Source organism: Eptatretus burgeri, chromosome 10 (genome assembly GCF_056783735.1).
Source record: "Eptatretus burgeri isolate ZD-2024b chromosome 10, Ebu_testis_v1, whole genome shotgun sequence".
In the NCBI taxonomy this organism is placed as follows: Eukaryota; Metazoa; Chordata; class Myxini; order Myxiniformes; family Myxinidae; genus Eptatretus; species Eptatretus burgeri.
Window position 1 is genome coordinate 97,984,101 of NC_140970.1, and position 27,592 is coordinate 98,011,692.

The window sequence follows — 27,592 nt, forward strand, 5'->3', positions numbered from 1 at the left end:
AACACAGAGACAAGCAGATATACATACACTCACACATGCACGTGCACGTGTGTGTTTCTCACCTTGAAGTCGGATCTTTCAAGATTATAGGAGATAACAGCAATGTCTTCCAGTCGGTAATGATTTCTCTCATTTCTCCCCTGAAAATCCGAATCTCTTGTGCAAAATCAGACATCTGTGCCCAGACATCGTGCAATTCGGATAATTCATTTTCAACATCGGCGATCAACGATGTTGTTATTGGAGACAATATGTTGAAAAAAACCCAATATATATTAGTCAGAGTGATTTAATTAATAATCAGTTTCTTCATTGTGATTCTCAGAGGAAGAACACAAACAAACTTACTGATATTGTAATGGATTCTCTTCTTCTTCAGACGAAAGATAGTTCATGTTTCAATCGTTTCTCAATAGGACAAGATGAGAAAAATTATAAAGCTTTCAGACAAAGTTTACGACTGACGGCTCGTTTATGAAACTACTTTGAGGAAGTGAAATTGCATAATCTTGGAATTTTTTCAGGACGTGTGTCCACACGGGGAAATGACGTTTCGAGCGAGACAGCTTAGCTTGGGAAATGCGTGGGCAATACATTTCTCAAGCACTTACCCATTTTTAACACAAAATGAAAATTTTTTGAATGATTTTTGATAAAACTTACGTTTATTAGCCTGTTAGTGTTCTGATTTAAAATATAACCACGAGGCCTTGTCTCTCATAGAATACTTCCTCATCTTCACGGAACAAACTGAAAACACTGAACCTTCCCCATTCGTTGGTTCACCTTTTGAGTGGAGTAAGAGTCAGAGGGGGAGAGAAAATCATTCTCCTCTTTTTATCCCAATGGGTTTCGAGTCAGAGAGGTCTCCCTATTAATTTGTATGAGGTTTTTTTTGTTCTAATGGGTTTTGAGTCAGAAAGCTTCCCCTATTAATTTGTATGAGGTTTTTTTGTCTTAATGGGTCTCGAGTCAGAATGCTTCCCCTATTAATTTGTATGAGGTTTTTTGTCTTAATGGGTCTCGAGTCAGAAAGCTTCCCCTATTAATTTGTATGAGGTTTTTTTGTCTTAATGGGTCTCGAGTCAGAAAGCTTCCCCTATTAATTTGTATGAGGTTTTTTTGTCCTAATGGGTCTCAAGTCAGAGAGCTCTCCCTATACATTTGTATGGCAGAAAAGGGGTATCTTAAAAAATATCAAGATTCAAATGTTTTATTTTTAAGATGATTTTTTTATTTTTAAATGGGGATTATTCTGCAAAGAAAATTAAACTATTGAAGGAATTTGAGAATGAACAAATCTTTATAGGTTCAATGAGTGAGCTAAACAATATGCATTCGTTATTTGAAAAAGAGTGCCCCGAGGCTTACATGTTTCAGATATTTCTTTAGAATCACCTTTAACAAATCACATTACTACTTTACTACTTGAACAAATCTTTATCTTATTGCATTGGTTATTTGAAGAGTGCCCCAAGGTTAAAAGGGGAGACAAATAAACATACCTTGGGATAAAAAGGGGGTTTAGTTTTTAGGGAAAAAAAAATGAATCGCTGAAAATCCCCCATTCACTTACATGGGGAAAAGTGAGCCAGAATCAGAATATTCACCCTATTGTTGTGGCCAAAAATATTGGCACCCTTGTGCTTTTTTCAAATAACTCACAATTTTCTCTAAAAATAACTTCAAATTGGTTAAAGTATTTCGTCTCCACAATTCTTTATTTCACTGTTCATATTACAGAATCTTTGTTTTTGATTCAAAACTTAATATCTCCTTTTAAATCAGAAGATATAAAAAGAAATGGCATTGACAAAATTCTTCACACCCTCAACTTGATATTTGGTATCGCAACCTTTGGACAAAATACCTGCAGTCAAGCGCTTCCTTTAGCCATGAATAAGCTTTCTACAGCTCTCGACTTGCAGTTTGGCCCACTCTTCTTGTGCAAACTGTTCCAGTTCTCCCAGATTTGATGGGTGCCTTCTCCCAACTGCTGTTTTCAGATCTCCCCACAGGTGTTCAATGGGATTGAGATCTGGACTCATTGCTGACCACTTCAGAACAGTCCATTGTTTTGTCTTGAACCATTCCTGGGTGCTTTTTGAAGTGTGTTTGGGGTCATTGTCCTGCTGCAAGACCCATGACCTGAGATGAAGACCCAGCTTTCTGACACTGGGTTGAACATTGCGCTCCAAGATGTCTTGGAAATCTGATTTAATGATGCCACGCACATTCAAGGCACCCAGTGCCTGAGGCAGGACTGCAACCCCAAAACATCACTGAACCTCCTCCATGTTTGACTGGAGAGAAGTTGTTCTTTTCTGTGAAGGCTTCATTTTGTTTTCTGCAAACATAGAGATGATGTGCTTTACCACAAAGCTCTAATTTGGCCTCATCTGTTCACAGGACATTCTCCCAGAAGGATTTTGGCTTGTTCAGGTGTGTTTTGGCAAACTCCAGTCGGGCTTTCTTATGTCTCTCTCTATCAGCAGTGGAGTCCTCCTGGGTCTCCCACCATAGAACCCCTTTCATTGAGTTGGCAACGGATGGTGCGAGTTGAAACTGTCATACCTTGTGTCTGAAGATTAGCTTGAATCTTTTGGCAGTTGATCGAGGGTCTTTCTCCACCATTCGAACAATCCTTCGATGAAGTTTTCTCTTGCGGCCACGTCCAGGGAGTTTGCTACGGTGCCATGGGCCTTACACTTTGTGATAACATTGCTTACGGTGGACACAGGAACATCATGGTCTCTGGAGATGGACTTGTTTCCTTGAGATTGTCCATGCTTGGCTACAATCTTGTGTCTGACCTACTCAGACAATTCTCTGGTTTTCTTTCTTTTTGCCCTGCTCATTGTGGTTCACACAGTGACACAAACAGCAGCATAACTCCTTTTCTCCATTCAAACTGGTTGAATGGGTGATTTTTATATTGCAGACATCTGCAACTCACCACAGTTGAGTTCAATTCAAAAGTAAATGAGTATCACCTGCTTGAAATCTCATTATTTCTAACAACTTCGAAAATGTACCAATAATATTGTCCGGGCCATTTTAGGATTTCTGTGTGGAAGAAGCAAAGATTTCGTAATTTTTTCACCTTTTTTTGTTTTGTTCCACTGCAAACAAAAGAAGTACATTTGTGGAGACCAAAATATTTTTTAATTTCAACAATTTTATGAAAGAAATGGTGTATTATTTGAAAAAAGTGCAAGGGTGCCAATATTTTTGGCCTCGACAGTACATAGTTTTTCGCTCCATCTGTCAATGGTGAAGAATCTCTTAAAAAATTCTCGAATCCGGATTTGGGATGTTCACCAAAATTGTATTGCTACGTCCTTGTTACACACCCAACATGTCCACCAAGTTCCATCCGAATCTGTCCACAACTTTTTGAGATATCATGGAATATCGTTTTTAGTCCCATCTCTCAATTGTGAAGAATCAGTTAAAAATTAAATAATTCTCACATACAAATCAGGATTCGGATCTTCACCAAAATTGAGTTGATTCATCCTCGTGGCATTCCCAACCTGTCCACCAAGTTTCATCGAAATCCATTATTAACCTTTTGAGATATTGTACTACATATCGTTTTTGGCCCAATCACTCAATGGTGAAGAATCATTGAAAAATTCTCAGATCACGATCAGGATTTGGATCTTCACCAAAATTGAGCATTGTTGTCCTTGGCCAGAATATCCACAAAAATTTCAGAACGATTGCTTGAAAACTGCTGGCACAAATCGTGTGACAGACAGACAGACACAACAGACCAATATAGTTGTTGAATTTTTTTTCGCCAAGTGACAAATGGATTCTTCTCCTTCTTCTCCTTCTTCTCCTCCTCCTCCTCCTCCTCCTCCTCCTCCCCCTCCTCCACACACTGGTGCTCATTTCACAGACCTCGGAAGGAGTGAAAACTGAGTATGCTCTTTCGACGCACATCATTGCAGGCACCTTCAGCGCACGGCGATGATGTCCTGCAGCGCCTTGAGATGGAATAGGGAGGGGCGTTTGACAATGAATCGATTATCTTGGAACTATTTAAGCTCTACATGTCGAGATTCAAAACTTACCATATAAATCAAAGTTTGACAGGATAATAACAGAATATGCTTGTGTTGGCTTCATGGCAAGAGTGGTGGGCTTGGGATCCTCGGGTCCGAAGTTGAAATCCCGCTTGGATGTTGAAGTCATATCAGGTGGGGTTGACTCAGCCTGTCATCGTTCTGAGGTTGGCAAAAATCAGTGCCAGCTTGCTAGTGTTGAAGAATTCTTCAAGTCATCAGTGCAATTAAAACATTTATTTATGAAACAGACAAACACTTAATTATTATGTTTGTATGGGAGATTCTGAACAGACAAACTCATCATTCCAGATCTCTCAAATACAAATGGAGAATCTTAGTCCTTATATAGTTTTCAGTAAGACAGTTTTTTTTTTAAATCATCTCTGGCACTGGCACCAGTTTGTCTGATCTTGACATCTTCCAGGTGAAGCTTATCTTCTTGGACCTTCTTATGTTATCTTATCTTCTTATCTTATCTTATCTTCTTATGACCATCTTCTTGGACAGCTCCTGCTTGAATGGTTGGAACACATTTTTCAAATCCGACATGTTAATCTTTTCCTAATACAGAAAATGCACAGAATGCTGGAATGACGTAAAACACCAAGTCTAATGGTCATTAAAACAAGTTTCCATCATATGTCGGTCAAAAGTCAGTCTGCTTCTCCCAAAACTGGGAAGATATATTATCTTGAAACGACTAGAACTTAGTGGATACATCTGGACATTTTCTTAAATCCACATTCTAACTTGTTTGTGTCTTTTATAAAAAAAATTCCTTTTGATAGATTTAGAATGATAGGCAATTCTTCTTACATTCAACTTATTGGCAAAGTTCAACCTGTTTACACTTTGAATATACAGGTGATCTTTCCATACAAAGGAGAAATATAATTATATTAATTCCAGATGGATACATACTTAAAAACATCATATCATGTTTGAGTACATTTTATTTCAGGTTTAACATTTTCATTTTAATACCAAGTTTTAACTATCAAGTTATTTATTTCATCACCTTCAAACCCTTTATGATAAAAATGTATGCACACTGGTATCCTGCGTTGGAGTGGCGACCTGTCCAGGATTGTGCCCAATAGCCCAGGAGACTGCTTAGACAGCACCAACACTGCACAGAGTATGGTCCCAATGGATTGTTGGATGATTGCTGTTACGAAGCATCCAAACCAGATACGGTCTCTCTCTCTCCAACTCTTTTGTTGTGCAGTGACACATTCCAGCTTTCTCTTAGGTTCCTTTCCAAGTATTTTCACCTTCTTTTATAAGATTTGTGAGCCATTTTAGGGAACAATCCTTATTGCTCACATACAATAGCAGTTCACATGCCCCGAAGATTGCCGTTTCTCGGGGTTTCTGCATCTGCATACCGAGCATTCTGCGGTGGATTACTTCATTTTTAAAGTCCCTTATTAGATAACCAGTCCAACTCGGGATCCCAACATCAATGAGTTGTTGCTCATAATGGCAACAACAAACATTCCAAGTTCGCCAAACTTCTTCTGATGAAAGGAGTTGTAACAGCTTGTCTTGTCACGTGTTGGAATATGGTTGTTTACCTGCATGCTGAGTCTTGTCATGTGTTGGAATATATATATATTTTTTTATTTTTTTTAAACCTGTAAGGTGAGTGTTGTCATGTGTTGGAATATGGTTGTTTATCTGCAAGGTTAGTCTTGTTACATGTTGAAATAAGGTTGTTTACCTGTGAAGTGAGTCTTGTCACCTGATGGGATATTGTTGTTTAATCTTTGCTGTCTTGTCCCCCAGACTCGGACCCTCGAGCAGTGGAAATTCTGGAGGAGCAGCAGCCCATGTGCATTTCTATGAGCTACATATGCAGGTAGTTGTGAATGTTACTGCTTGGACAGTGATCGTGCCTGCAGTGGCAAAAGGAATGGATGAAGGAGTGAATGAATAAATTTGAACATAATTATTTTTTATGCCTCTCCTGACAAAGTTGGCAGAGACATTATGTTTTCTGGTTGTCCGATGGGTTGGCTGTCCATCTGTGATGGGTTTTTGTCACCGTGACAACTTCAAAACAGCAGAAGGGATCAAAGTCAACCTTGGTACAAGTATATATAATGATGCAAAGATTAACCGTTTACATTATGGGGTCAAGAGTTCAGCAGGCCTGCAAGGTAAAATTCTGTTTCCGCACTAACTTGTGAAACAGTGATGGAATTTTTACCATCTTGGAAGAGTCTACATGATGATACAAAGATGAACTGATTAGATTTTGGCGTCTACGGTCAGAGGTCATGTCAGGTGAATGGCTGGAGGGATCGACGTCAAACTTGGTGCAAGTATTTATAATGATGTAAAGATAAATTGATTAGATTATGGGATCAAAGGTCAGAGGTCAGATGTCCTGTTAGATAAAAATTCTGTTTCCGTGCTAACTTGGGACACAGTGATGGGATTTGACCGAACTGTATAAGTATACTGTACGATGCAAAGATGAACTGATTTGATTTCGGCATCAAGAGGTCAAAGATCAGAGGTAATGTCAGGTTCAAATGTAACACTTGAGAACAGCTAAATATATATATATATATATATATATATATATATATATATATATATATATATATATATATATATATATATATATATATATATACATATATATATATATATATATATATATATTTAAATCAAACTTGGTACAAGTATGTATAATGATGTAACAATGGGGGTTGAGGCATATTGGTCGATGTCGTGATGTCGAAGAGTGCCGTTCTCGTTTCACTTGTTCGGCTTACAGAAGAACTGCAATACCAATCACAAACAAACACACGGGACAACGTGCACTTGATTTCAAACAAACATGGTGGCTGAGCTCAGGGGAAGTGATGTCACCATAGGAAAATATGTACATTAAAATGGTCGGTCCGGTGTTCAGCACAGCATTTGTGGCAGCCATCTTGGAATATGTGTGATGACGGCACCTTCAAGGAAGTCACGAAGCAGCAGTGGGACAGAATGTTTTGCGATTAACTGCACAAACCACCAAACTAGGGTAAAACAACACGGTCAGAGCTTCCACAAGTGAGTCGTGATTATTCATAATTTCTATGATGAACCGTATTCAGCTATTATGAGCTTAATTATTTCAGCAGGGTAAATCGGCCATGCTACGTTGATTGTCTACAATTAGGTCGGCCTCGAGGCTGTTATTGTCAACACCACTGACTATGGAAGCCAGTGAGACTGTGATTGCATTTGATTGATTGGGACTGATGGTGGGTGGTATCAGCACCGATGGGAATGGGGTTTGGGGGAGATTGCTGCCTTGGGCCCCGATGAGAGGCCCAAGCTTCACCCGTATTTTTTATATTTTTTAAACAGTCCAGTGAAACCCCTCGTCGGCTCGTCCTCACTTCCTCATCTTTGGATGAGTTAAGAGTTATGGCCAGTGAAAGATCATGTTATGCCCTGTTTGAAGCTCCATGTTCTTGCGGGGTTGGCTGGGGGAAGTTTGGCTCAAGTCTTTTTCACGAACCAGCTGGTCAGGTGTGACATTCGACTGAGGTTTGGGCAATAATTAATAATTTGTTCACGGTGCAGGCAATAGTTTGCTGACTCTTCGCGAAGGATCCAATGGGATCTTTAACTGCCACCAGCTAATGTTGGTGATGAGATGCCCAGTTTAACGTCCATGGGATGGATGGCACACATATTTATGAATCAGCCAGTCTGGAAAACACCGCGATTACAGTTTACTGCTGGGCCAAGATTCGAACTCAGGCTAGAAAAGCAAAAGCAGCACCGAATGCCGCCACAAACGCACGGACAGACACGAACTTCAACTTGTGTCATAGATTTGTTAATACTCTCGGGTCCAGCCGGGGGCATGTGGGATGGAAGGTGGCAGATGCGCCCACCAGAACAGAAATGCACAGGTTTATTCTCGAACCCACAACGAGTCGACAAACACAAGTAAATTTAACAAATAATTATTAATGAACATAATTCAAAGATTTTAATGAAAATAACTCAAGGGTGAAAATGAAATGTGAGGTCAAACTAAATCCTAATTTGAGGCATCACTACTCAGTTACAAACACAGATGAGGAAAAAGATAAAAAATAAAATAAATTCCCCCCTTTTATGCCGGTACTCAGCTGTGCGTCCAGAGGTGACCTTTCGGAGCCTCACGGTCGTTGAACCGTGAAGCCACTTCATGCGAAAACGCACCAAAAAATGTCGCCAAGTCGCTTCTCACCAGTGTGACCACTCCTCATTTTCATAAATGAAAGAATTCACAAGATTTCGGAAAAGCGATGATAATAGAAAACCTATATGCCAAGAAAACCTACAGAAAACCAAGACGCCAAGGTGAACAATGAATAGCCAAGATCTTGTGAAAAAAGCCAAGGAGTGGTCACACTGCTTCTCACAGCTCACGTACCTGGGGTAATTCACGCAGACGGTCTCCAATGCCAGGGCCCCAAACCGCCATGCAGTTTCTTGTCATGATCGAGATTGCCGATCCCGCTCCTTTCTTAACACCAGGTCCGCTCACAGCAAAGGGCGCCGCCTTTCCCTTTGAACATAATGACAACGGGACAATTGCTGAGGCTCCGAGATCAGGCCAAGAGAAGCGCTCTTCTTCTCTTCTCTTCTCTTCTCTTCTCTTCTCTTCTCTTCTCTTCTCTTCTCTTCTCAGAAACGTACAAACTTCACAACCCAGCCGAACATCTTGTTCCAGCATGCGAGCAAATTCACACAGCATGAAAAATGAGAATCACACAGCCCTCTTGACAGTGTCGAGGATAAGCCAGAGAGGTCTTGATCTGTTCTGACCGCCATCTCCACACTCTCATCCTCCCTCTCCGGTCACACAGACCAATCGTCAGCCTCGGGGGCGCGGCCTGCAGGTACGAAGGCGGGAAGGCAGGGTTTTTGCCTGCTCGGAAACCTTCGGCTCAGTTGTTGGCGCAAAAATGTTTTTATTTACAGCTTTGTAAATGCCAAAACGAAGGAAAAGGTCACGGGGGAAATCGCATACCGGGAGAACTCGCCGTAAACCCTACCTCGTTAACACAGCACCACCCCCATGTGGTGATACGTTACAAATTAAGCTCTCAGTTTTCCCAATTTCGTTTGCATCGAGATGTCTCCTAACCGTCCACGGATCATGCTACACTATACAATTCTATCTTTACGAATAAATTCCTCCGTCGACCCCCCCCCTCCAACATAACAATACTTTCCTTGTTTACTTTTCAAAACATATGCTTTGAGCGAAAATGCTGCTGCTGTTATTTTGCTTTGTTTATGGCCTTGTTGCTGTTCCAATTTAGGATCCTCCTTAGATAATGTTATTTTTAAAAGTTACACAAGAGCGAGAGAGGAGTGAAAACGCTGTGAGTGCGGCGATTCTAATTGGATGCCACAGTTGCCTATCAATCTGTCTGACCGCAGTTTTTTTTGTAGCTGGCGGCCTCGGGACCAGATGTCGGGCAAAGGTCCGACAAGCTCTCTTGTGATAAAAGCAGACCCTGGATCTGAAACATTATATTGTCAGGTTAAAAGAGCCATGACAAAATGGGTGGCAATCTGTGAATCTGTTCGTCTATGAACATTTCAGTTTTTTGCCTCTCCTCCCTTATTATTATTTTTGCTTCTCCTCGTGGAATGCTATCCAACTCAAGGCAATCACAGTTCCTTCCAGAAAGCTCATAACAAGTGTGTGTCTCCCCTCAGGAGAGCCAGAAAATAACATATTTCTAATCTGAAGTCTGAACTCTCAAACCTGTCTGCCTTCTCCAAATCCTGGTGGCATCTAGTTCAGTCTGTTTCTGGTCTATGTTCCCCCTCCATCCCCTCCATTACCTGAAATGGCTGCACAACTGACACTGCACATGAAAAGGCTGAATGCCTAAACTCTGTGTTTGCTTCTAAATCTTGTGTCCCAAACCCATTGCTTTCTGGACTCATCTTACCCAGTCACACCCGGCTGTTTCTGGACTCTGTCTCCTTTTCTCCTAACAAGGTGGAGAGCTTGCTGTCAAACCTCGACTCATATTCTGCAATCGGTACAGACGGCATCAGCCCACGTGTCCGTAAAACCTGCTCTGCTACTCTTCCTTACCCTCTCTCTCTTCCATTCACCCTCTCATTTGCTCAAGGTCATCTGCCATCTGATTGGAACTCAGTAAACATTACGACTCTGCATAAAAAGGTGCAAAAAACAGATCCCTGCAACTACAGACCAATCAGCAATCTCCCAATCAAAAGCAGGGTTATGGAATCTATCACCGCTTCAAAAATTAAATCCTTCCTCTTCAAGGAAATGCAAGGAATTGCAAGGAATTTTTACATGCAGGAGGAGGCCATTGGGCCCATCATGTCTGCACTGCACCAATACCAGATTTAATCAATCCGTCAATTCCCCTTCCCTTCGTGTGCAGCCTTTTGGCTGCTACACTGGTACTGATTTTGCTGACCTCGGAAGGATGACAGGCTGTGTCAACCCCCTGGTGTTAATTCAGTGTCAAACGGGACTAGGATCCCAAACCACCACCCTGTTCACGAAGTCAACACCAGGTTCTCAATGGTCAACACCAGGTTCACTTCTCTTCATTTCCGATCATCAATTTGGATTCAGACCCGGTTACTTTACCCTGGATATGCTGCTTCTGCTCTCCCAACAATGGATGGAGATCCTCAATGCCAGACATGACATCAGATCCATCTCATTCGGCACATCGCTTGCTTTGATACGGTCTGGTACCCTGCCCTTCTCACCAAACTCTCTTCCTATGGTATCCAAGGACATCTCCATTCATGGCTCGCAGACTTACTCTCCTGTCACAGCCATTGTGTGCCCCTTCATGTAGTTTTCATGCCCTCTTCCTGTCCAGGCTGGAGTTCCTCAAGGCGATATTCTGGGCCCTGTTCTTTTTATGGTTTTCATCAATGATCTCTCTGACTCTGGAAAATCCTCTATCTCTTTGCTGATGACTCCACCCTCTGCTGAACCAACTGTCATCCCTCAGATTGGCAAGCAGCAGCCTCTTCACTCTCCGCAGATCTGGATAAAATCACAAACTGGTCCAACACGTGGAACATGTCTTTCAATCCTGAGAAATCTCACACTCTCACGATGTCTTTCCGAAAGGACCGTTTAGAACCCCCCCCCCCCCCATCTACTTTCTCAACAATCTTTTGGAAGAAGTCCTTTAATTTAAGCTTCTGAGTCTCACTATCTGCCATGATGTGTCCTGGGAAAGCTGCATTTCCAAACTGGCCTCCAAAGCCAGTCGCCGACTGGGAATCCTTCGCCCTGTAAAGTCCTTCCTTGGCCCACCTGAGTTCCTGACCGCATTCAAAGATTTTGGCCACAGCTTGATGGAGTACTGCTCTCTCCACTGGGCTGGTGCTCCCGCCTCTCCCCTTTCTCAGGTTTACGCTGCGGAAGCCAAGGCATTTAGGATCATTGGTATCTCCCGCGATGAGGCTGAGTCTTTGGGCCTCTCACTCTCTCACTGCAGGCAGGTCGGTGGTCTTTGTGGCTTCGACCGTCTCCTCTCCGGTTTCGCCCAACCCCCCCCCCCCCAAGCTCTGTCTGTGATATGTCCCGCCCATATTTCTCCAGGGCGCTCATTGTCCGCCAGCAACCACCTTCTGTTTAAACTACCGAAATCACCAATCACTGCTCACCTTCACTCTTTCATTCCTCAGTTTTCCCGCTTTTGGAATAAACTCCCACACTCTCTTTCATCCCATTCTTCTCTCCAGTCCTTCAAAACATTCATTCACCACCACCTTTTATCTTCCCCCATCCAAAACTTTGATCTTTTCTACACCCATGAATCCACCACAAACCCACCTCCTTCAAATTCCCTGCTTTCCTTCCTGAAAGTCCCTGTAGTGTCCATCTTGTACACCCCGTGTTCCCAACCCCATCCCTCTCTCTTCCACAGATCTCCTAATGTCTCTGTTTCCCATTGTTTTGTCCTTCCCTCCCCCCCCTCTTGTCTCATGACAATGTATCCCAAAAATAAATAAAATACAAGTAATCAAAGATGCAAGTGATTATCAAAAGAGCAGTCTCGCTTGGAAGACTGCTCGAAAAAATATCAGGAAGGAAGTCAAACATCACTGGTGGGATTTACGACGAGTTATTGGTGCCAGTCATGCATCATCGTGTGGTGTGCGACGGTCTCCGACAATCACCAACACGGTGCAATATATTGACCAATTATACTTCAGCTTCACTATCTTCTGGCCATAACATCATATAATCTGCAGCATTTTTTAAAACAGTCGCCTATGTGAACTATGAATACCACAAAGGTATTGGGAAAGTTAAATGTAGTATCCTAAGCCTCACATGCGTTTCCTTAAGTATTCAGCAAACCTTCAGAAACATTAAAAAAATTGTTTTGTTTTATTACACCTTTCCTGGGTCATCCTCTCCACACCCAAATGCTCAAATATTAGACACTTTTTCTTCTACCGATCGGATCTCGCACAAGGATGTGTATGTTCTAGGGCCCATATCGATACGACACGACGCAACACCGAGCTGATGAAGAAAGACAACCAGGGCGAGGTCATGCTTGTGGTGTACTGGGTCTGCGGGGGCAGGGCACAATGCGGGGAGCGTGGCGGAGGCGTGGAGGAGTGGTTTTGGAGTGGTCACGTGCCTGCACGGGATATAGGAGTTCGCGCCGCCTGAGGCGTTGTGTAGTCTGTGTAGTCTGTGTGTAGTCTGTAGTAGTGTGCATCCGGACGGGCAATAAACAGTGTTCGAGAATCCTCACGACTATCCGAGTCCTGCTGCCCTCCGGACATTACAATTGGCGACGAGTCTGTTTCGGATCGGCGTGTGCGAAGTCGGTGTTGACTTGGAGTCTTTGGCCGGGGCGATTGGATCGCTGCAGCGAGTAACTCAGCGCACCTCGCGCGGTTCGAGTTTACACCGGGCAAGGGTCCCAGGGAAGCGCATCGTGAGTTTCGCGCGCCGCACGCACAGTCTTCGGGGCCAGGCGTCTCGCCATCATGGACGGCTCGAGGATGGCGGAAGGTCAGGGCACGGCGCACGGACGCGTGCCCGTCTTCATCAGAGACGACGTCGAATTGTTTTCTGAACAATTGGGCTGCTATTTCCACGCGAATGATGAAGACGATGAAAGCAAACGCAAATCGATCTTGCTCGCCTCGCTATCAACGGAACATCATCGGCTACTGAGTGATTTGGTAGCGCCAGATAAACCCAGTGATGATGGGCTGTCGTTTCAGGACATTGTGGAGAAGATGAAAGCACACATGGCGCCGGAGAAGTCATTGCAGCTCGCTCGGTACCAGTTCGATCACCTCGCGAAGGGTGCGGAGGAGCGCGTTGCAGATTTCATGGCACGGGTGAAGCATTTGGCCGTGGCTTGCAAGTTTATGGCGGAGGAGTGTCCAGCGCGACTCAGAGATCGCTTTATTTCGGGGCTGCAAGATGCGAAGATGGTGGCGGCCATTCTGCGGATGCGAAGATGGTGGCGGCCATTCTGCGGATGCGAAGTGTCGACGTTACATTCGACTCAGCAGTCGAGACTGCTTCAGCTGTCGAGCAGACCCTCACGGATGTCCGCGCCATCGCCGGCCAGGACGTGATGAGTAGTTCCGGCTGGGGCATGTCAGCTGACCCCGGGGTCCACGCGATGACCCAGGTGCCCCAGGTCGCACGCGCGTCTGGCGGTGCGAGCCATGGGCGCGCGCTGCAGCGCGGCCGTGCAGGGAGCGAGATGGACATCCAGGGGTGCTGTGGGTGTGGTGGTCCACACCTGCGACGAGTGTGCCCGTTTAAGAACACCGTGTATTTGCATTGTCACAAGGTGGGACATCTGAAGCGTGTGTGTCGGATGGCGGGGGCCACCGTTAAGGTCTTGAATGACAAGGTGCGGGACGACCCCAGTGACCTGGGGAGCGGCCTGCAGCCAGGGCATAGCGATCCTGGCGGCCCGGAGCAGGAGATGCAACTGATGTTGAGTCTGTTTTCGATTGGTCCGGAGGTGACAAGACCAATCACAGTGGAGGTCGAGGTGAATGGCGAGCCGGTCGTATTTCAAGTTGACACCGGGCTGCAGTGTCGGTCATGGGCGAGCAGGCGGCTCGTGGTCTTCGCGGTGTTCACCTGGTCAAGACGACCTTGTCGCTGTGCACGTACACCGGTGAAGTGATTGCACCACTTGCGGTGACAGACGTCTCGGTGGTCTACCGGGGTCGAAGCACCCTACTCTATGTGTTTGTGGTACGAGGGGAGGGGCCCGCCCTTTTGGGCCGGGACTGGTTGGCGCACCTCAGGCTAGACCTCCAGTTCGTACCTCCAGGTGCACCTGTGCCTCCTTCGAGACCCGAGGGCGAGGTTCTGGCGGCAGGAGCCGCGACGATGCAACGTGGGCTGCCGTTCATTGCCTCCGGCGACGACTATATGTGGGTCTGGAGCAACGTTCATGGTACAGTGCACACCCGTGTCGTTCAGGCGATTTCAGTGGGGGATTGGAGTGAGCCAGTCGCGTTCTAGAAGTTCGCGGACCGCGACCATCGACGACAAGCAGGTCATCGCAACGTCGCGACGACAACCAAGAGACGGACACGCGATGTGATTCGTGGGTTGCTGATTGTTGCGTGTTTGATTTTCATTGCACGAGTGATGCAATTTAACCTTGTTAAAATAAATGCCAACAGTTCGCGTGTGAGCATAATATGTTTGGCTGGGATCAATCGATGGGATGTCCGATATGATCGATGTGATGTGAAGGGCTTGGGGGCGATCGTGGCGAATAAAGAGGTCTTGCCGACCTCCAGCTGCGAGGGCAGCCCACGGTTCGCTACCCTGTCATGTGTGGGGATTATGCTGGGAGGACGCGCTGTACGTGAGGGGAAGGTTGCATTGGAGCAGACAATGTTTTTGTTGTTGTATGACACTGATATGTCTCCAGGCTGCGCTGACCGTCCATGTGGACGTGCATGGTTTTCTGGGTTGGCTTGGATGTGTGGTTTTGGCTCAGGGCCGGGGCTGGTTCGCTGTTCAGCGTTACCCCCACCCCTGGTTTCGGCAAGGTCAGACATGCCTGGTGCCCTGGGGCGCAACTCTCTGTTCTCGCCAAAGCCGTTCGGACGTGCGTTGAGATCTCGGCTGGTTGTGATGCGTGGGTTTGTTATGGGGTTGATGGTGCGCCCAGCCGACAGCGCTGTTCAGCGTCACCGCCCAAGGTCAGACGGGCTTGGCGCCGGGCGGCACAAACCTCTGTTCTCGCCAAGGTTGGCTGCGCTGGTGCCACGGGGCTTCCAGGCTCGGAATGTTTATCTGGTTCGGGTCTGTCTGGGGGAGATGTGCCGCCTTGTCGGCCGGGGGCGTTTGATGGTGCCGGGGGAGGTTCGCTCAGGAGGTCGTTGCCACCTCGCCGGAGGGCGTGTAAGCATGAGCCGCCTGGGGGCGCTTCTGCTGCATAGTGATGCTGTGCTTCCAGCCTTGCTTCTTGATATCTATAACGCGGTCAGGGTTTTGTGGGTTCGTCGTGCAACTCAGTTTTCGAGCACCTGTCCATTGCTTTGAAGTTCAGCTCGCTCACATCGACACATTATATGGTGTGATGTGCCTGTGCTTTTTGATTATTATCGTTTTTGTGTCTCTTTGCTTTTATGTCATGGTATTCTATGCCGTTTTTGCTTATCATTATGATGGTCATTTTGAAATCGCAGTTTTAGGAGGGAGGAGTGTGGTGTACTGGGCCTGCGGGGGCAGAGCACAATGCGGGGAGCGTGGCGGAGGCGTGGAGGAGTGGTTTTGGAGTGGTCACGTGCCTGCACGGGATATAGGAGTTTGCGCCACCTGAAGCGTTGTGTAGTCTGTGTAGTTTGTGTGTAGTCTGTAGTAGTGTGCATCCGGACGGGCAATAAACAGTGTTCAAGAATCCTCATGACTATCCGAGTCCCGCTGCCCTCCGGACATTACAATGCTCACAACTCGAAGTGTGCATCCATCTTCCTGTAAGGTCGAAAAGGAACCACAAAACTGTCGGACTAACGTTTGTGGTCATCCCTCCGGATACACCACCCTCCTCTCTCCTTTGTGACACTGTGTCGGGTGAGTCTGATGGCGATGGCCTCACACTCACCATCATTCCGTTTTTTTATTTTTATTTTTTTAATTGTTTCTTTTACCCCGAATTTCCTTCCGGTTTGAGAATCCTCATTATTTTAAGGAAGTGACCTTTGAGTTTGATATTGTATTTGTTTTATATTGTTTGATCACTTCATCACATGCCAGTGTGGATTGAGGTTTAATTTGCTGTGTTTGGCATTTGCAAATTTGTCCGAGCAATTACCGTTTCATATTTCAGGTTGCTCATTGTGTGGTTGAAAGGTCAAAGAAGACTTTGGTCACTACTCGTAAAATTGACGATTAACCTCCAATATGTCGCGTGTTGAAGATTTATGAATCAAGTGGGTCTTTTGGAGTCAGATTTTGTTTTCCGATATTTAGATATCCAGGCCCGAGTGAGATGCAGTGTCACAAGGCCCAGTTTTTATTCCGCTTCACCTGCTTATCATGATGACCTTTAATATTTTACCACTGGAGTAATTTTTATGCTTGACTTGTGCATCTGAGTTGTTGTGCCTTTGTGAAGCAGCAAGTAAATTTGGCGATGAGGAAGATGATCATAAGAAGTCAGATAGCGATGAATCATGGACCATGGAGAGCACCATTAACTCGAAGACCATTTTGAAGGCGGTGTCGATGAATTTTCAGGAGGAGAAGCCATATGCCTGCCCAATGCCAGGCTGCAAAAAGCGATATAAGGTGAGAGATCATCTTCACAATGGTGGTTAGCCAAAGCGATGAACAAATACAGAAATTAACTTAAATAGGAGAAGAGATGAGGAAGGTTTTCATGGAGACACAATTATTGAACCTACATGGGAAAGTAGTGTAAAAGATAAACATGTGATTGTGTGATATGAGAGTTCACAGGTCTGTTTTTAACATAATGAAGGAAATGTCCAAGTAAAACCCTGTCGTCTCGAATTGGAATCACAAATTTAGAGAAAGTCTCACTCCAATATTGTTGGAAACTTCTTGCCCACGATCAAAACTTTTCCTCCACCCTTTTGCTTCTCCTTCAAGCTCATGTTTTCAATCAAAGGACTAGGCCAGCTGAACATACCATTCAGGAAAAAGGCTGTAAAAGTACAACACATTGGAACAGGACCTGGTCCAAAGTCTCTATTTGAACCATGTCAGAGGACTACATTCCTCATCAACCTGGTCCAAAGTTTAGGCACATTGGCAAGAGTGGGGGGAAAATAGCACATTGACAAGATTTAGAAAGAAGATGGGAATTTATTTAAAATGTTTTGGTCTTTCTGGGCACAGGGGGTGAACTACAATAATTGTCATGTCAATGATGATCAGGTAAAGCAAGACACAGTTCTGACACGGGCTCGGTGCACGACCGAATAATGTTCCACTGTACATTACATGAGCACGTGCATTGAAACTCAGATGTGAAGTGTCGGAATGAAATTGTCGTGATTTCAAAATAGTTTAATCAAACATTATAATTTGCTTTTAATCGCTGTTTCCATAATTTGTTTATATTTCTCGAACTTGAATGGGATGAAGTATCATGCACAAAACGGACACCGTATGCAGACAGCTGCCCCAAATTCCTTTATATGCCACTGTGGAAAGAAGTACAAGACATGTCGGAGACTGATACGTCACAAAAATAACGTTCACCCTCCCGTCTCTCCTGAACTCGTCGAGAAAGTGCAAGAGTCGCTCTGGTGAAGTGTTGTTACCGTCTGTTTGCATCCTGCAGACACCACGCATCGGTTTGTGTGTTGTTTGCTCCCACCAGAGACAAATGCGTCGAGTTCAGCAGTAGACCTTGTTCTTCATTTGACCAATGCGTTGAGACCATGACGATTTGTGATCCCTTCTGACATTCTTAACGCTTATAACTGTCAGATGAGAAGGATTATTAAAATTTCTGTCTCTGGTTCCTCATTGTGGTCACTTCTCTTCGTCTTTTCCAAGATCTGCTTCAAAAAACAAAGTAATCCTTCCACATCATCTGTCCTGCCGTAGATTTCATGTTCTCGGATTCCCATACCCATGACATGTTTCCAATTACATCGCCCTCCATAAGTATTGGAACGGTGAAGTCAAATTTGTTATTTTTGCTGTGAACTCAAGAAATTTGGATTTTTGATCAAAAGATAGATGAGGCAAGAGGACAGAAGCTCAGCTTTTATTTCTTGGTATTGTTGAAGCAGGTTTTCCAGTGACCTCAGAACAGTAAAAAAAAAAAAATAGTACGAGGTTCGTTTTAAAAAATAACTGGACTGACTTCACAGAAATTTTATCCCAAAAAATATATTGAAATCATAGCTTGTCCCCTTCAAAATAGTTTCCCTCCAGTCTCACACACTTGTCCATCCTCTTCTTCCACGCTTCGATGCACCCCCGGAAGGTTTCTTCTGGAATCCTCCTGTTGTGGAATTTTGTTGTTAACCGACTCGCTGTAAATCCTACAACTCAATCTGTAAGAAACAATTAATTCACTGTCCACAATGAAAAGTACATTGCAGAGAACATTTATTTCCTTCATGGTACCACTGAGTCCAAACCACTGAGATGGTAAACATCCACAATGATTTGCACGAAGCTAAGATTACATTTCCTGGCATTTATATGCTTTTGTGGGAGTGGAGGGGGCTGATAAGCATTAGGCAAAATAACTCCAACTGCAATACGTGTCCACAAGGTGAAAGAATCACTGCAAAAGTTGCAGTGTTATCCATTCGGTCACTTTGTTCCACAGCAAGACATTCCTTTTATCAACATTTATGTCAAAAGACTCTTGGCAAAAGGAAAGCATCACTGACATCCAATTTGACTTATAGCATAAAAATTAAATTTATAAAGCACCAGCAACCATTATAATTGAGAGTACATGAATAGAATTACATTTTCTTCCACACTCTAGAGCTCCGTTGTCACGGACCTTTTGATGTCCTCCACATCAGGAAATTGGATCCCCTTGATCACCCCTTTGAGCTTGGGGAACAGGAAAAAATCACAAGGAGCCAAGTCTGGCGAATACGGGGGTTGCTCCAGTGTTGGCACGTTCCTCTCTGCCAGAAACTGTTGGATGCTCAGGGCACTGTGAGCAGGGGCGGAGTCATGGTGGAGCACCCAGGCATTGTTCTTTTTCTGCTTTTCATCAATGATCTCTCCGACTCTGGAAAATCTTCTTTATGTCTTTGATGATGACTCCACCCTCTGCCGTACCATCTCTCATCCTTCAGACCGACAAGCAGCAGCTTCTTCGCTCTCTGCAGATCTGGATAAAATCACAAACTGGTCCAACATGTGGAACATGTCTTTCAATGCTGACAAATCTCACACTCTCACTATATCTCTCTGGAAGGACCGTTTGGAACCACACCTCCCCCCATATACTTTCTCAACAATCCTCTGGAAGAAGTCCTTCATTCCAGCTTCTGGGTCTCACTATCTGCCATGATCTTTCCTGAGAAAGCCACATTTCCAATCTGGCCTCCATAGCCAGTCGCCGACTGGAAACCCTTCATCATGCAAAGTCCTTCCTTGGCCCACCTGAACTCCTGACCACAAACAAAGCTTTCGCCCACAGCCTGATGGAGTACTGCTCCCCCCTCTGGGGTGGTGCTCCTGCCTCACACCGAATTCAACTTCCCGCTGTGGAAACCAAGGCTTTGAGGATCATTGTTATCTCCCACTATGAAGCTGAGTCATTGGGTCTCTCTCTCTCTCTCTCTCTCTCTCTCTCTCTCTCTCTCTCTCTCTCTCTCTCTCTCTCTCTCTCTCTCTCTCTCTCTCGCCCTCTCTCTCTCTCTCTCTCTCTCTCTCTCTCTCTCTCTCTCTCTCTCTCTCTCTCTCTCTCTCTCTCTCTCTCTCTCTCTCTCTCTCTCTCTCTCTCTCTCTCTCTCTCTCTCTCTCTCTCTCTCTCTCTCTCTCTCTCTCTCTCTCTCTCTCTCTCTCTCTCTCTCTCTCTCTCTCTCTCTCTCTCTCTCTCTCTCTCTCTCTCTCTCTCTCTCTCTCTCTCTCTCTCTCTCTCTCTCTCTCTCTCTCTCTCTCTCTCTCTCTCTCTCTCTCTCTCTCTCTCTCTCTCTCTCTCTCTCTCTCTCTCTCTCTTCCTCTCTTCCTCTCTTCCTCTCTTCCTCTCTTCCTCTCTTCCTCTCTTCCTCTCTTCTTCTCTTCTTCTCTTCTTCTCTTCTTCTCTTCTCTCTCTCTCTCTCTCTCTCTCTCTCTCTCTCTCTCTCTCTCTCTCTCTCTCTCTCTCTCTCTCTCTCTCTCTCTCTCTCTCTCTCTCTCTCTCTCTCTCTCTCTCTCTCTCTCTCTCTCTCTCTCTCTCTCTCTCTCTCTCTCTTCCTCTCTTCCTCTCTCTCTTCCTCTCTTCCTCTCTTCCTCTCTTCCTCTCTTCCTCTCTTCCTCTCTTCTTCTCTTCTTCTCTTCTTCTCTTCTTCTCTTCCTCTCTTCTTCTCTTCTTCTCTTCTTCTCTCTCTCTCTCTCTCTCTCTCTCTCTCTCTCTCTCTCTCTCTCTCTCTCTCTCTCTCTCTCTCTCTCTCTCTCTCTCTCTCTCTCTCTCTCTCTCTCTCTCTCTCTCTCTCTCTCTCTTCCTCTCTCTCTCTTCCTCTCTCTCTCTCTCTCTCTCTCTCTCTCTCTCTCTCTCTCTCTCTCTCTCTCTCTCTCTCTCTTCCTCTCTCTCTCTTCCTCTCTCTCTCTTGTGGGGGAAAAATTTATATTAATGTATTTTAAATTGTAACAAATGGAGTTTCAGAAATGTAACTTTTATGCTGCAAATTGAATTGGCTGTCATTTCTGGCCAAAAGACTTTTGACAGTCTTTTGACATGACAAAAGACAGAAAAACACATGTATTTTCTGCATGTGATTTAAATGTAGAAACGTGATTTGGAATGATTTTAATGATTTGATGATGTTTAGCACGTGAGGCAATTCACAGATAATAGATGATTCCCTCGGATGGACGTTGAAATATTGGTTTATTCGTCTGCGAATGTTGAGGTTACCTGAACTTGTGCTGGGAAGGCAATGGCAAACAACCCAGTGTAACCCTTTGATCGATTCAGTCAAGGTAAATTCATGATTTAATTGGATAGATGCTGAAGATTAAATTTTTCATTTCTGGATTTTAAAAGGAAATATTTTGTTTTGACCAAAAAGTTGTTTAAGAGAGTTTGGATGTTTATTAGTCTGAAGTTTAAGATGCTTTTCCAAGACTGGGATAAAGATAGTGGAGGGTGAAGCTGCATGTGTAGACAGAGTGTTTGAGCTGGAATTTAAACGATATTCGCCTCATAAGAGATTTGACAATTTTTGAACAACTGTTTAAAATGATTTATTTGTTTTGATAAAAGAAAATGGATTCGTAATTGAGAAGGTCGGAGGAAGTGATAGATGGTTTGTGAATGTGAGTTGGAAAAATGGCAGCATGTTTGCTGTTTTGGTGAGAGAGAAGTGGATAGATGGAGAAATGTCAGAGATTTAAAATGTCGATGGAAATAGCAAATGAGATGGATGTTTTGAGTATACGTACAACTGGGATTTCTGTATATATTTAGCATGTTGTTTTGGGAAATAACAAGGAAAGGGATTAAAATATTGATATGACATATAATGCAAGTTAAATGCTTCCATAACAATCTTTGTTAGTCTTGTAGAACTACATGTACCCATGACGTTTATTGATTGGTGTTTAATTGATGCTTTGTTTGTTTCGGAGTGTTGAAAGCAGTCTTTGAAGCAATGTACGATTTCATCTAAATGAACTTTGGAATGAAATTCCACACAAAGATTGGACGATGGGAGAACCCAGATTTGGGTGATTGAGCATTCAACACATGATTATCCCTCCCTTCCTGAGGAGATAAGATGGACCAATGTGGGAAAAGAAAGAAAAAACCCACTGAGGAGAAGGTTGAGCAAAGTCTTAACGTCGGCGTTGTGTGGTGCCTGCATGGAGGAATGTTCTCAGCCACACTCTCGATTGCCGCTCTGCAAATACATCGTGAACTTGCTGTGGTCACTTCAATGTACGACAGGCCTGGAGTTCCACACTGCGCTCCTTCAACCCAGTGTCCGGCCCAAACTTGTACTTGCCCACATCTACCTTCTCCTCAGCTCAAGGAGTGCTTCGATTGTGTTTCCCGTTGGGTGCCGCTCTATCCACACCCTGACCTGTTTATCTTCTGACTTCGGGTAGCATGTTTCCAATGTGTGACACATGCTGATGAACAGGCCATAAATTAAATGGAAACACACTCATTTTCTGATATGAACACTCGCTGCCATTGTTGATTGAACTTGAATAATGGAAATCTTTTCTCCTTCAGGAATGGGACATGGTAATCATGTGTAAGAAAAATTATTCAAATTTTCCTGAAAAAAAAAACGGGGAGTGTGGGGGAAAAATTTATATTAATGTATTTTAAATTGTAACAAATGGAGTTTCAGAAATGTAACTTTTATGCTGCAAATTGAATTGGCTGTCATTTCTGGCCAAAAGACTTTTGCCCTAAATGATAAGAAATGTGTTGTTCTGGAGCAGAGTGACCGAGCTGATAAATTAACCTTTGCTTAGAAAATGTACAAAGTGGCTTTTTGTCTAAAGGACACGTCTACAGTCTGGGTGAATATCCCCCAACCTCTCTCTCATGGAAGTATAAATATTTTGAAAGGCACATTGTTCTCAGTACGAGCACGTGAGGAAGTATAGTTTCTCAGTGGCTCGTACTCCTTGGAACTGACCAAGTACCAAGTTAGAATAAAACTCTCTGATGTAATGTAGAAGTGAATTGAATCGGGTTGGTCTAACTGTTAACTAAAATAAGAATAAATGAAATAGAACCAAATAATATTGCAATCAAATGGGGATTTTTAAGTTCATTGTACAAAGGTGAGAAGTGTATGGTGTATAATTAGGAAATAAATTGTTTCACAAGGAAGGACTTGTGTGGACATCAGTTTTATCAGTGTCGATAGGGTTTTTGTAGGATTTTATAATCAAATCGGACAAACGTTAAACTCTGTCTGAAGTCAAATAGGATTCCACAAATCGACCAGTTAGAATCGTTCAGGAGGACAACGATCAAAACAAGGTGGGTTTAAAAAATCCACATCACACACACTCTCTCTCTCTCTCTCTCTCTCTCTCTCTCTCTCTCTCTCTCTCTCTCTCTCTCTCTCTCTCTCTCTCTCTCTCTCTCTCTCTCTCTCTCTCTCTCTCTCTCTCTCTCTCTCTCTCTCTCTCTCTCTCTCTCTCTCTCTCTCTCTCTCTCTCTCTCTCTCTCTCTCTCTCTCTCTCTCTCTCTCTCTCTCTCTCTCTCTCTCTCTCTCTCTCTCTCTCTCTCTCTCTCTCTCTCTCTCTCTCTCTCTCTCTCTCTCTCTCTCTCTCTCTCTCTCTCTCTCTCTCTCTCTCTCTCTCTCTCTCTCTCTCTCTCTCTCTCTCTCTCTCTCTCTCTCTCTTCCTCTCTCTCTCTCTCTCTCTCTCTTCCTCTCTCTCTCTCTCTCTCTCTCTCTCTCTCTCTCTCTCTCTCTCTCTCTCTCTCTCTCTCTCTCTCTCTCTCTCTCTCTCTCTCTCTCTCTCTCTCTCTCTCTCTCTCTCTCTTCCTCTCTCTTCTCTCTCTCTCTTCCTCTCTCTCTCTCTCTCTCTCTCTCTCTCTCTCTCTCTCTCTCTCTCTCTCTCTCTCTCTTCTCTCTCTCTCTCTCTCTCTCTCTCTCTCTCTCTCTCTCTCTCTCTCTCTCTCTCTCTCTCTCTCTCTCTCTCTCTCTCTCTCTCTCTCTCTCTCTCTCTCTCTCTCTCTCTCTCTCTCTCTCTCTCTCTCTCTCTCTCTCTCTCTCTCTCTCTCTCTCTCTCTCTCTCTCTCTCTCTCTCTCTCTCTCTCTCTCTCTCTCTCTCTCTCTCTCTCTCTCTTTCTCTCTCTAGCCATTCACTCTCTCTCTCTCACCTCCTCTCTCTCGCCCTCTCTAAACCCCTCTCATCCCTTGCCTCTCTCTCTCTCTCTCTTGTCCCTCTCGCCTCTCTCTCTCTCTCTTTCGTCCCTTGTGCCTCTCTTGTCCCTCGTGCCCTCTCTTTCTCTCGTTCCTCACGCCTCTCTCTCGTCTCTCGAGCCTCTCTCTGCGTCTCTCGGGCCTCTCTGTCTCTCTCTCTCTCTCTCTGTCTCTCTCTCTCTCTCTCTCTCTCTCTCTCTCTCTCTCTCTCTCTCTCTCTCTCTCTCTCTCTCTCTCTCTCTCTCTCTCTCTCTCTCTCTCTCTCTCTCTCTCTCTCTCTCTCTCTCTCTCTCTCTCTCTCTCTCTCTCTCTCTCTCTCTCTCTCTCTCTCTCTCTCTCTCTCTCTCTCTCTCTCTCTCTCTCTCTCTCTCTCTCTCTCTCTCTCTCTCTCTCTCTCTCTCTCTCTCTCTCTCTCTCTCTCTCTCTCTCTCTCTCTCTCTCTCTCTCTCTCTCTCTCTCTCTCTCTCTCTCTCTCTCTCTCTCTCTCTCTCTCTCTCTCTCTCTCTCTCTCTCTCTCTCTCTCTCTCTCTCTCTCTCTCTCTCTCTCTCTCTCTCTCTCTCTCTCTCTCTCTCTCTCTCTCTCTCTCTCTCTCTCTCTCTCTCTCTCTCTCTCTCTCTCTCTCTCTCTCTCTCTCTCTCTCTCTCTCTCTCTCTCTCTCTCTCTCTCTCTCTCTCTCTCTCTCTCTCTCTCTCTCTCTCTCTCTCTTCCTCTCTCTCTCTCTCTCTCTCTCTCTCTCTCTCTCTCTCTCTCTCTCTCTCTCTCTCTCTCTCTCTCTCTCTCTCTCTCTCTCTCTCTCTCTCTCTCTCTCTCTTCCTCTCTCTCTCTCTCTCTCTCTCTCTCTCTCTCTCTCTCTCTCTCTCTCTCTCTCTCTCTCTCTCTCTCTCTCTCTCTCTCTCTCTCTCTCTCTCTCTCTCTCTCTCTCTCTCTCTCTCTCTCTCTCTCTCTCTCTCTCTCTCTCTCTCTCTCTCTCTCTCTCTCTCTCTCTCTCTCTCTCTCTCTCTCTCTCTCTCTCTCTCTCTCTCTCTCTCTCTCTCTCTCTCTCTCTCTCTCTCTCTCTCTCTCTCTCTCTCTCTCTCTCTCTCTCTCTCTCTCTCTCTCTCTCTTCCTCTCTCTCTCTTCCTCTCTCTCTCTTCCTCTCTCTCTCTTCCTCTCTCTCTTCCTCTCTTCCTCTCTTCCTCTCTTCCTCTCTTCCTCTCTTCCTCTCTTCTTCTCTTCTTCTCTTCTTCTCTTCTTCTCTTCTTCTCTTCTTCTCTTCTTCTCTCTCTCTCTCTCTCTCTCTCTCTCTCTCTCTCTCTCTCTCTCTCTCTCTCTCTCTCTCTCTCTCTCTCTCTCTCTCTCTCTCTCTCTCTCTCTCTCTCTCTCTCTCTTCCTCTCTCTCTTCCTCTCTTCCTCTCTTCCTCTCTTCCTCTCTTCCTCTCTTCCTCTCTTCTTCTCTTCTTCTCTTCTTCTCTTCTTCTCTTCCTCTCTTCTTCTCTTCTTCTCTTCTTCTCTCTCTCTCTCTCTCTCTCTCTCTCTCTCTCTCTCTCTCTCTCTCTCTCTCTCTCTCTCTCTCTCTCTCTCTCTCTCTCTCTCTCTCTCTCTCTCTCTCTCTCTCTCTCTCTCTCTCTCTCTCTCTCTCTCTCTCTCTCTCTCTCTCTCTCTCTCTCTCTCTCTCTCTCTCTCTCTCTCTCTCTCTCTCTCTCTCTCTTCCTCTCTCTCTCTTCCTCTCTCTCTCTTGTGGGGGAAAAATTTATATTAATGTATTTTAAATTGTAACAAATGGAGTTTCAGAAATGTAACTTTTATGCTGCAAATTGAATTGGCTGTCATTTCTGGCCAAAAGACTTTTGTCAGTCTTTTGACATGACAAAGACAGAAAAACACATGTATTTTCTGCATGTGATTTAAATGTAGAAACGTGATTTGGAATGATTTTAATGATTTGATGATGTTTAGCACGTGAGGCAATTCACAGATAATAGATGATTCCCTCGGATGGACGTTGAAATATTGGTTTATTCGTCTGCGAATGTTGAGGTTACCTGAACTTGTGCTGGGAAGGCAATGGCAAACAACCCAGTGTAACCCTTTGATCGATTCAGTCAAGGTAAATTCATGATTTAATTGGATAGATGCTGAAGATTAAATTTTTCATTTCTGGATTTTAAAAGGAAATATTTTGTTTTGACCAAAAAGTTGTTTAAGAGAGTTTGGATGTTTATTAGTCTGAAGTTTAAGATGCTTTTCCAAGACTGGGATAAAGATAGTGGAGGGTGAAGCTGCATGTGTAGACAGAGTGTTTGAGCTGGAATTTAAACGATATTCGCCTCATAAGAGATTTGACAATTTTTGAACAACTGTTTAAAATGATTTATTTGTTTTGATAAAAGAAAATGGATTCGTAATTGAGAAGGTCGGAGGAAGTGATAGATGGTTTGTGAATGTGAGTTGGAAAAATGGCAGCATGTTTGCTGTTTTGGTGAGAGAGAAGTGGATAGATGGAGAAATGTCAGAGATTTAAAATGTCGATGGAAATAGCAAATGAGATGGATGTTTTGAGTATACGTACAACTGGGATTTCTGTATATATTTAGCATGTTGTTTTGGGAAATAACAAGGAAAGGGATTAAAATATTGATATGACATATAATGCAAGTTAAATGCTTCCATAACAATCTTTGTTAGTCTTGTAGAACTACATGTACCCATGACGTTTATTGATTGGTGTTTAATTGATGCTTTGTTTGTTTCGGAGTGTTGAAAGCAGTCTTTGAAGCAATGTACGATTTCATCTAAATGAACTTTGGAATGAAATTCCACACAAAGATTGGACGATGGGAGAACCCAGATTTGGGTGATTGAGCATTCAACACATGATTATCCCTCCCCTTCCTGAGGAGATAAGATGGACCAATGTGGGAAAAGAAAGAAAAAACCCACTGAGGAGAAGGTTGAGCAAAGTCTTAACGTCGGCGTTGTGTGGTGCCTGCATGGAGGAATGTTCTCAGCCACACTCTCGATTGCCGCTCTGCAAATACATCGTGAACTTGCTGTGGTCACTTCAATGTACGACAGGCCTGGAGTTCCACACTGCGCTCCTTCAACCCAGTGTCCGGCCCAAACTTGTACTTGCCCACATCTACCTTCTCCTCAGCTCAAGGAGTGCTTCGATTGTGTTTCCCGTTGGGTGCCGCTCTATCCACACCCTGACCTGTTTATCTTCTGACTTCGGGTAGCATGTTTCCAATGTGTGACACATGCTGATGAACAGGCCATAAATTAAATGGAAACACACTCATTTTCTGATATGAACACTCGCTGCCATTGTTGATTGAACTTGAATAATGGAAATCTTTTCTCCTTCAGGAATGGGACATGGTAATCATGTGTAAGAAAAATTATTCAAATTTTCCTTAAAAAAAAAAACGGGGGAGTGTGGGGGAAA

General features: G+C 44.2%; 1 long non-coding RNA gene across 1 annotated transcript in view; it reads left to right on the forward strand.

Annotated features, from left to right (window-relative positions):
* The window catches only part of LOC147019222 (uncharacterized), a 131,651-nt gene extending 118,995 nt beyond the window's left edge, over positions 1 to 12,656 (forward strand). The window contains exons 2-3 of the long non-coding RNA XR_015062696.1: positions 5,865 to 5,937; positions 12,603 to 12,656. This is a non-coding gene — a long non-coding RNA (uncharacterized LOC147019222). The remainder of the gene's footprint in view (positions 1 to 5,864; positions 5,938 to 12,602) is intronic.
* Positions 12,657 to 27,592: the final 14,936 nt, after the last annotated feature.